Here is a 10,738-nt window from a genome sequence, read left to right on the forward strand (position 1 = left end):
AGGGCTGTCAAGTAAAAAGTCTGAGGCCACCATGCTGTAAGGAAGCCCAACCAGCTCACATAGGCAGACCACAGGGAGAGGCCCTGAGACTACGTAACAAGATGCTGGATCTCCCCTGATCTGCCACGGCCCTTGCCCTTCCAACTCCAGCCATGACCCCAGGACAACCACATGAGAGGTACGGTGCCAGAGCCACCAGCCAAACCATTCCAAAATTCCTGACCCACAGACCCAAGAGATATAATAAAGCATTGGTGTTTCCTTAAGCCACTGATTCAAAAATAATTTGTCACTCAGCAACAGAGCAATGAAACATTTCAGCTGGTCTCCACCATGCTCCACTGTGCAATAGGGAATAGGGGAAAGATGGAGTGTCTGCACTTGGGTCAGAGGAGACACATCCCTCAGGGACAGCATGGAGGAGGTGGATAATTAATAAGAGAGTAGTATGGGAATCCGCCATGGCAGATATTGAGGCTGTAAGCCCTGGCCAGCCAGCCCTCCTTGCCTTGAAGGGCAGGTCTCACTTTTTAGAGGCCTGGTAAGCCACTTATTGATAGCAATTATTCTCTCCATTGTGCTGAAGAGAAACCTGAGGCTTAGTGCACACCAAGGTCATTGTGACCCCACAGAGTGGAACTTGGATCTGAGCCCTAGGTTTCCCCAACTGCAAGCCTAAGTGGCTTTGCCAACACCACGGATGCTCAGGGAATAGCCCAGTCATGCTGTGCAGACTGCAGCAGTGTGGGAGGAAACAGGGAGGGGTCCTGCATGGGGCAAGCTGAAGCCAACTCACGTCCCCACCCTGCATAGAGAACTGGACCAATCCTGTCCAGTAACCTCCACTGCCTCCACAAGCAGGCATGACTATATCCGTCCAGAGACATGCTCCTCCCCATGAACCCCTGCTGCCAGCCTGCCTTGCCCCTGCAGCCCTCCACATACCTTCTGCAGAAGAATGTCCTTTCCATCAGATGGGGAATTGGTGCACTGGGAAAGATGCCCTGTGCTAAGCAGGTTATCGTGAGGGTGTGAACCCCAAAGCTTGGATTCTGCAGGCTTCAGGCAGTGTTGGGGGGCATAGCTGTCATTGAGGGCTGCCACAGTGGAAGGTCAGATTCACTCAAAGTTAGAAATCTCCATGCCTGGAACACATGTGGGGTGGGCAGCAACAGTGAATGCGGCAATGAAGAATCTGCAGGTGGTAGCAACAGCCAATTCCCCACAGCCCCAGGTCTGCTGCAGGAATACTTTCCCAGCGCAAAAGCCTCCTAAGAAGTGAATGTTAGGAGATGGTGCTTGGAGGGACAGAAAGGGAACTCAGAAGGTGTTATGATTCTAAGTTCCTCTAAATGGGGATACAGGGAGTAAAGTGTGAAGCTGTTCAGGCTCCCCCTGCCCACTGAGGCATTCTGATGAGGAGGCAGAGCCAAGCCTGCAGGAGTATCGGGGCCCAACCAGGAGAGGAGGGTGAACGCCTGGCAGTGGCAGCCTGAAGGTGCTGTAGTCACTGGAGACTTGGAGCTGCTGGATGAGGGAGGCCAGCGGGGCGCCAGGCTCTGACAAACTGCCACCCTCCAAAGTCACCCCACTGAGTAAACAGAGATGAATCTTCCCCATAAAGAGGGACTCCAACTGATGCCATTACTAATCACTGGCAATAAAACTGCTAAATAAAGAACGGAGACGGAATGATAAATCTACAGGAGGGAGGCCTGACAGAACAATTATGCTTGAGAGGCAAACATGCATTCACAGACATCACTGCCAGCCATGTATTATTAATAAAATAGTCGTTGAGCTCAGTCAATAATAAAAGAGGGGACCCCAGCCTCCCCCACCCTAGTGGAGTCTTCCATCAACTCTCAGCCCTAGCACTGAGCACTGACAAGAGCTCCTAAGTATGGGAATGCACTTCCCTGCCCTACTCCTGGGGTCACAGGCAGGACCCTGATGTTTCCCACTGCCAAGCATACCAGGTCCAGGTCCTCCTTTCTCAGTTGTAATGACAGCATCCCCCACTACTGTCGCATAGCAAATTATCCTGAAACTTAGCAGCTTAAAAGAACAAACACTTATTATCCTGCAGTTTCTCTGGGTGAGAATTCGGCATGGCCTGGCTGGGTGTCTCTGGCCTTCGGTGTCTCATGAGGCTGCAGTCAAGCTGTTGACCTGGGCTGCGTTCTCATCCGAAGACAGCTGGGGAAGGGCACTCTTTCAAACTCATGCAGATGGGCCTCTGCTCCTCTGGGGCTGTTGGCCTGAGGCCTCCCTCAGTTCCTGCCTCATGATATGGGAGCTGGGGGCCCACCCTCTCCTGAGGGAGCTATCCAAGAAAAAGTGGGAGCACACACCTGGGACAGAAGCCGCCATCATTTTCTACCCTAATCTGGGAAGTGGCATCCCATAGCTTCTTTTATTCATCAGAAATGAGTTACTAAATCCAGTCCACACTCAAGGGGAGGGGGCTACAGGAATCACTGGGGAACATTTTAGAAGCTGCCTGCCACACCTTCTACATATGGGGCTGGGGGGTGAAAAGGCCAGCTGAGAGGCAGGTGGTCCTCAGAGTCAAAGAAGGCATCAGGGAGTGAGGGAGGGATGGAGGGAGGCAGGATATTCATCAACAAGATGAAATATTTCCTCCCAAGTTCTGTTTGCTTCTCCCCCCTACAACCCTGCAGTAAAAAGGTACCCTAAAAGATCAAAGGAATTTGAGAATTTGTGTCAACCCCACATCTGCTCTTTAATCCCCTCATACACATGGTGACACAGATACCAAAAAAGGAAGCGTTAGGGGGCTCCTTGGAGCACGGCTGGCAGCCGTGCCTGGCTGTTGTGTGTGGCCCTCTTCTCTCCTGGCACTCCTCTGCCCACAGAGAAATGGGAACCAAGAAGCAGGTGGCCTTTTCAGGATAGGAGAAACATGCCCAATGTGGACTGCATTTGGGGTCCCACCTATGCTCGGGGCTCTGTCTCCCTCGCCTCAGTCAGGGCTCATCCCAGAGCAGCCATCACTCTGCCTGCTTTCTGGGAGGGAGGAGCCCACAAGGAACACTGGTCTTTGACCCAGGCCCAGCACTGGGGAGCCAGCTCTGTACAGACATCTGGAGAAAGAGATCTGGATATTAACGAAAGTCAGAGTGGAGGTACCACTCATTTCCATGAGTCACTGACAGCCACTTGAGCTGGAGCTCCAGGAAGCTCACAAAGCCGGGGGTGTGGACAGCCTCTGGGGGCCTAAAGGTGAGCAGAGGTGTCCCAATAGCCTCCTAACTCTGCCCAGGACTTCCTGAACTCTCACGCTTTTTCCCACATCTCATTCCCCTACCTACCTGCCCACCTCTGAGTTGGCCAGGGGAGGGCTGGCCTAGGGTCAAGTTTCCCTCCCCATGTTATGACAGCTGGGGCCCCCACACCAAGACAGGCTGGAAGGCAGAACCCAGCCCCAGTCTTGAGACACCAACAGGATGACCTGCTGCCCCGTCTCCAGCTAGCTTCCGGCATCCCTCCCCACACCCTCCAGCCCCCTCCACTGCAGCAACAGGCAGTGCAGGATTGGCCAGGAAGCAAAGCAGGAGGAAACCCCAGCAGGAATATGTGTTCCCTGTCCCTCTCTGGGACTCAGGGCTGAGTGTAGTGGAATGCCTGTCCCCAGGCCAAGACTCCTATCCAGCAGCCCCCCTCCAAGTGATAGGGCCCACTGGCTCAGGGACCCTGCCAGCCCTTATCCACTTGGGCCCAGGGGTGTAATGGCTCCCCACTGTTGCCAGCTTCACCTACACACCTGAAAACCCTCCCTCCATGAAGCTCTTTGAAACCATCTATGGGAAGACACCTGCAGGACCCTGATTAGTGGAGATGGGGTGGACTCAGCCCAGAGCCAGGAGCTGGTGGAGACAGGGTGGGAATGAGAATGGGACAGAGACAAGGATGAAGGCTCCAGTGGCCATAAGATGAGCTGCCAGGCCCATCTGACAGCTGTGTGGACGTGTCCGGCTGCCTCAATAAGCTGAGGTGAGCATGGAGTCTCCTCCTGGGACCCCACCTGGCTGCTTAGGTCTGGCTTTTTACTGCACAGCTGCCAAGAGGTACAAACAGGAGTGGCAGCATCCTGCTCCCAGCTCTCTGGGTGAGCGCCCTCTCTCTAGATCAGTCTGGTTACTCACCTGCCTCAGCCAAGTACTCTCAGGACCACAGTTGATGTAATACTTTTTCTTTAAATCAACTCCCTTTTTTATTCCACTAAAACATTCCAAAAGGAAACTTTATCTCAATGTTTTGCTGTGCCAGTTCTCTGTTTCTTAATGCATGTCAACATGGATACACATCTACATAAAAACTGTGTTGATGCAGGAACCGTCTAAGTGTTTTTCATACCAGGAATGCAGCACTCCCCACACTCTGCTCCAGCTCTGTGCCTGGGACACCCAGTCTTCTCACAGTCTTCTCACAGGTCATGATCCCTGCAGCCACCTTGGGGCACAGGAAGTGGGGTGCCTGGCTCCTTGTGTTGGCAGTCAGGATTCAAGCTGTCTGTCTTGGAGTGGGCAGGGCTGAGGGGTTCCTCAGCTTGGCAGTCCTGGGGAAGGAGCTTCTAATCCACTGGCAGCATTGCAGACAGCAGCAGGCCCACCTCTCTCCAGCAGGGCAGGGGGGCTCAGGACAGGTTGCCAATCCCTGAAGACCATGCCTTTGCTTTGGGACAAATTCCCAGGAAAGGAGGGAGCCTAGGCATCTGCATCAGATGTATTTTGGCTCTGCTGGTCACTAGCCGTTTTGTCTCTAGGTAAGTCACTTAAACCCTTTGAGCCTCTGCTTCTTCCAGATGTAAAGTAAAAAACATAAAATAATGCCAGCCTTATAAATGTATGTGTGTATCAGAAATAATAGGTGAGAAACCTCTGGCCGAATGCTTGGCACATAGATAATATATCTGTTATCTTTATTATGAAAATAAATAATCTTTATTTTCATAATCAAAGACAAAGTCAGCCCAGCAACCCTTGATATTCCAAAACTTCCTTGGTATTCCAAAACTTCCTTGCAGCCCATACAGTGTAAAGCTCAGACCCCTACCCTGCTTCTCAACGCCCCTGGCCTCTGGCCTAAGCCTGTGTTCTGGACCTCCGCCACCACACCCTGGCCACCTTTGCTCTTCTCACATGGGACTACATTGACTCTTCACATAAATACATCAATTTTCCCACAGGACAGGTCTCCAAACATTGTACCTGCACCCCTAAGTCAACTTTCTAGTACCAAAGCTCGACTTCAGAGCATCAGCCCGTGCATGGACACTTTAAGCTAAATAGTCAGCGCTTTAGTGTGAACATATTTTTATCAATACCTCAGTGTTGGTGCTATACCAGATTATTGGCCCTTATTATCTTTTTAAAAAGTGGGAAAGGAGACATTAAGTTGCTAACTAAAATTAAAGCAGAAAAAAATATAAATCATGAGGCACTGTGCTACCAACAAACCACTGCTTTCACTCTGATGTTCACTGCAACAGTCTGGGCACTAGGTGTCCATCGATGTAAGGAAAAAACCAGGAGAAGAGCAGCGGCCAGATGTCAGGAGGAAGCAGAAAGGAAGTTTCTAGAGGTTAAGTGCATAGATGGAGGGAATAGAGATGCATGGATTGAGAATGAACTGCAAAAGAACATTCCAGAAGCAGAAGCCTAGGTCCTGTGTCATTCATCCAAGTGTCCATGGGGGATGAACTGTGAAGCTAAATATGGAGTATACTTACAAGGAAATATTACCCAGTCTTAGAAAGGAGGGAAATTCTTACACCTGCTACATATTTTGGGACTCCCTCCAAAATATGCATTTAAGAAGGAAAAAGCAAAGACCCATCAGTGTATTTGACATGGCACTATTTGTTTGAAGGGGAGATATGCATATACGCTGTCTCTGGGTGGATACGAGGAACCTGGTAGCAGAGGACATCTTTAGGGAGAGAGGCCAGAAGAGAGAAAGTCAGCAATGGGGAGAAAACATCCAACATAATTCACCAGGCTTCCCTGTTTTTTTCTTACCACGTGAGTAGATTGTAGCATACGGATCCAAACGCAGAGAAGATTCATGAGTCCATATGTTACGTTGTGGCTTCCCACAGACTCCTCTGCCAAGCAGGCTGGCATTGCATCTCCTCTTGACAAATTGTTCCCAAAAGTAGATAAGACATCACCAAAGTCAATTTTGCATTGTCCTGCTCAATCCTATACACCTTGAAAGAATCCCCATCAGCAAGACTTTTTCCACATCAAAAATAATTTTCTCCAATAAGCACATGAAAAGATGCTCAACACCACTAATCCTGAGGAAAATGTAAATCAACACCACAATGAGATGTCATCTCACTCCCATTAGAAGGGTCACTGTAAAAAAATCTTTGTGCGTTGTTGGTGGGAATACAAAACGATGCTGCCACTATGGAAAACAGTATGGTAGTCCCTCAAAAAGTTAAAACAGAACTACCATATAATCCAGTAATCTCACTTTGGGGAATAGGAAATATACCAAAAGAACTGAAAGCAGGGTCTCAAAAATGACAATAGCCCAAAGGCAGAAGCAACCCTCGTTTGGTTGCTTATCCATTCATTCAAGTGTCCATGGGGGACGAATTGTGAAGTTAAATGTGGAGTATACTTACAATGGAATATTACCCAGTCTTAGAAAGGAGGGAAATTCTGACACATGCTATAACATGAATGCCTTGAGGACATGATGCTAAATGAAATATGCCAACTGGAAAAAGGCAAATACTGAATGATTCCACTTAGATGAGGTACTTAGAGCAGTCAAACTCATAGAAACGGAAAGTAGAATAGTGGTTGCCAAGGGCAAAGGAGAGGAGGGATTGGGGAGTTAACAGAGTTTCAGTTTTGCAAGATGCAAAGTTTTGGAGATGAATGTTGTTGATGGTAGCACATCAATGTGAATGAACTTAATGCCACTGAACTCTATACTTAGAAATGGTCAAGATGGTAAATTTTATGTCATGTGTATTTTGCCACAATAAAATATATTTTTAATTAAAAATTTTTTCTGTTTCATAAATGTCACTATATGCTATCTGACAGAACTAGATTCAAGTGTTTAAAAAGTATTTGAGAAGTTATGTTGTGTTGACTGTTTGTGTCCCCACCCCAACTCACTGGCTTCATATGTTGAAGCCCTAATCCCCCAGTGTGGCTATATTTAGAGATGTGACATAAAGGAAGTAATTAAGATTAAATTACATTATAAGGGTGGGGCTCTGATCCAACAAGATTTGTGTCCTTGTAAGAGGAGATACCAGAGAGTTCTCTCTCTCCCCTCCCCTACCCAATGAGGAAAGGTTACTTAAGGACACAGCAAGAAGGCTGCTGTCTGCAAGCCTGGAAGAGAGCCCTCACCAAGAACCAACACTGCTGCCACCATGATCTCAAACTTCAGCCTCCAGAAGTGGGAGAAAATTAATTTCTGTTGTATAAGCCATCCTGTATGTGGTATTCTGTTATAGCAGCCCAAACAGACTAATACATGTTGTATGTAGTCAATGTTTACTCTCTACAGTTAATGTTTTAAATCACCATGAATAACAATCATGTTTAACACTCTTCTTTAAAAAACATATAGCCCCTGTGTGATCTCATGTATATAACAGTCTCAAAATTTTTTAAAGTATAATGATGGAGGACAGATGAATACTGCCAGGAGTTACAGCTGGGGAGGGTATGATTACAAAAGAGTAGCATGAGAGAGTCTCTTGCAAGTGGAGGAACAGTTCTACATCCTGATGGAAAATGTATATGTGATGACATTTCATGCAATCATTACCTTCCTCCCCCAAAATGAGCATATGTAAAAATTTATGAAATCCAAATAAGGTCTGTAGATTAGTTAATAATATTGTAGCGATGTCCATTTTCAGTTTTGATCATTGTACTATTGTTATGTCAGTGTTCTCTTTGGGAGAAGTCGGGTGAAAAGGACATGAAAACTCTGTACTACTTTTGCAACCTGTAATTGATTCAAAAATTATTTCAAAATAAAAAGACTTCTACAATGTATCCACAGTTAAAGTAGCTTTTATCAAAAAGATTAAAAAAAAAAAAGCTGGTAATGGCATATACGTGGAGACAGGAGAACACTTGTACACTGTTGGTGGGAACATAAACTAGTACCGCTACCAAGGAAAAGAGTATGGAGTTTCCTCAAGGAAACAAAAATGAAACTACCATATGATCCAGCAGTTTCCCTGCTAGGTATATATCCAAAAGAAAAAACCTCAGTGTATTGAAAAAAGACATCTGTCCTCCCATGTTTATTGCAACACTATTCACAATAGCCAAGATATGAAATCAACCTGAATGAATGGATAAAGGAAACATGGTATATATACACAAGGGAATAACATTGAGTCATGAAAAAGGATGAAATTCTGTTGTTTGCAACAACATGGATGGAACTGGGGGACATTATGTTAAGTTAAACATGCCAGACACCGAAAGATAAATATTGCATATTATCTCATATGTGGGAGCTAAAAAAAAATGATCTCATGGAGGTAGAGAGTACAGTGAAGGTTACCAGAGGCTTAGAAGGGTGGTGAGGATGGGGGGATTAAGAGAGATTAGTTAATGTGTACAACAATACAGTTAGATGGTAGGGGTAAGACCTAGTGTTTGGTAGCACAATAGGGTAGCTTTATTGACAATAATTTATTATACATTTCAAAATAACTTGAGGAATGGATTTGGAATGTTCTCAAAACAAAGAAAGAATAGTTGATTTGGGGTGATGGACATTCTTGATTTGATCATTACACATTGTATTTTTGTGTCAAAATATCACATTTATCCTATAAATATGTACCACTATTTCCTGACCCTAAAAAATTAAAAATTAAAACGTGTCTGATAGTTAGAGAATTTGTGATATTCTGTATCTCCTTGGAGACAGGAGCCACTTTATCATGTGTGAGGTCTTGTTAGACTTCTGTACATAGGACTTTCATATCATCCCAGGTGCACTCCTGGTGAAAACAGGGGCACAACACGCTCAGTGCCCCAGAGTCGCTGGAATTCTGCATCCTCTCACTTATAGAGGCTTCTCTCTGCCCAGAGGATTCTTCTCCAGTTCCCTTAGTCTGAAGACGCTCACCATTGTCCAGGACAGCTCACACCCTCCTCTGCAGCAGTAACCTCACTGAGTGCTGGCCACAGTGCTCCCTCACTGTCTCATCCCACCTAACCCTCATTGTCCCCATTTTACAGATGAGGAAACTGAGACTTAGAGAGGGCAGAGGACTTGCTTAGCTGGGTGGCGTGGGATCCTGGACTCAAGGCCGGGTCTGGTGACACCCCCTCTGGGCTGCCATCGCCCCCCACCACCACCACCACTCAGGCTGCCACCGTCAGGCTGGCCTCTGGCAGCAGGTGTGAGGGAAGCCAAAGGGGAGAGGCCACTAATTCAAGTCTGCAGCAGAGCAGCTGTTCTCTGGGTCCCTGTGGCCTGAGGCCATGCTGCTCTTATGTTCCTGGGTAGATAAAGTGCTTCACTTAGGAGAAAGTCTCTACCGGCTGCAGGGCCATTAGCTCCCTGACTCCTGAAAAAAACCATTTGGCCAGTGCTGACAGATGTGGCCATTACACAATCACTTAGCCCCCTCTCGCTCCCCCATCCAGATATTGGGAGGGGGAGGGTCCTTGAGGCAGGCAAAGCCCTGGGGAGAGTCCATGCGATTCACTTCCTGGCGCTGCCTCCTCTCTGCTCTTAGGTTGCATTTTGCCAGGCCACACTGATGCAGCAGGAGGCAGCTTCAGACAGCGCTGTGTGCTGCCAATGACCTTGTTCTCCTGAGAGTGGTTCAAAAACTGCCTTCACATGGATCATTTCCTTGACTCCTCACAATAACCCTCTGTACTCGAAGTTAGGATGATTCTTTCCATGATACAGATAAAGAAATGAGGCACAGAGAGGTTAAATGGCTTGCCCACAGTCACATAGCTAGGAATGTCAGGCCTCTGATTCCCAGACCTGTGATGCTTCCTCCGCCCCAAGCAGCAGTAACCCTGCTGGAGTGTTACCATGTATGGGGAACTCCACCCCAGAGGAGGGTCTCCAGGGCCAGGGCTACAGCAAGGGCTGCTCCTCTCTGCTGAGTGGAGGAATAAGGCCACCAGAGACTGCAAGGAACGCCTTGCCCCCTTGGCAGCTGCCAGGCAACCCTTGACCTGGTGGACCCCCAGCTTGGGTAATTTCCTCCTGCACCACCCCCCTTTGTTCTCTAGACCCTGGCTCAGGATGGATGAGTGCCCTCTCCCACTCAACTCCCCAACGCCGCGTAGCCCAGGCAGGGTTGGCAGCCCTCCAACAGCTGGCAAGCCTCCTCTCCCAGCCACAGCAGAGGTCCCAAGATAGGGGTTGCTGTGGCATCTGGGCCACCTAGCTGAGCCCGGCCAGGGCCAGGCAGCCTCAGCTCCAGCGTTGTCTGACAATGCACCCAGCAAGAGGAAGGGGGTGGTGCCCAGGACCTAAGGAGGTGTGCTAAAGAGCAATGGCCCATCCTGAACACAGCCAGGCTCTGACAAGAAGCAGCTTCGCCTGGCAGGGGCCCTGTTGTCAGCTAAGAGGCCGGTGAGCAGATGGCAGGCAGCAGCAGTAAGCACAGGCTGGGCTCCCAGGCCAGTCTCCTTGGTCCATCTGGCAGGGTGCAGGACAGGCCCTAGGTGCTTCCAGGGTA

The sequence above is a fragment of the Pongo pygmaeus genome, chromosome 8 (genome assembly GCF_028885625.2).
Source record: "Pongo pygmaeus isolate AG05252 chromosome 8, NHGRI_mPonPyg2-v2.0_pri, whole genome shotgun sequence".
In the NCBI taxonomy this organism is placed as follows: Eukaryota; Metazoa; Chordata; class Mammalia; order Primates; family Hominidae; genus Pongo; species Pongo pygmaeus.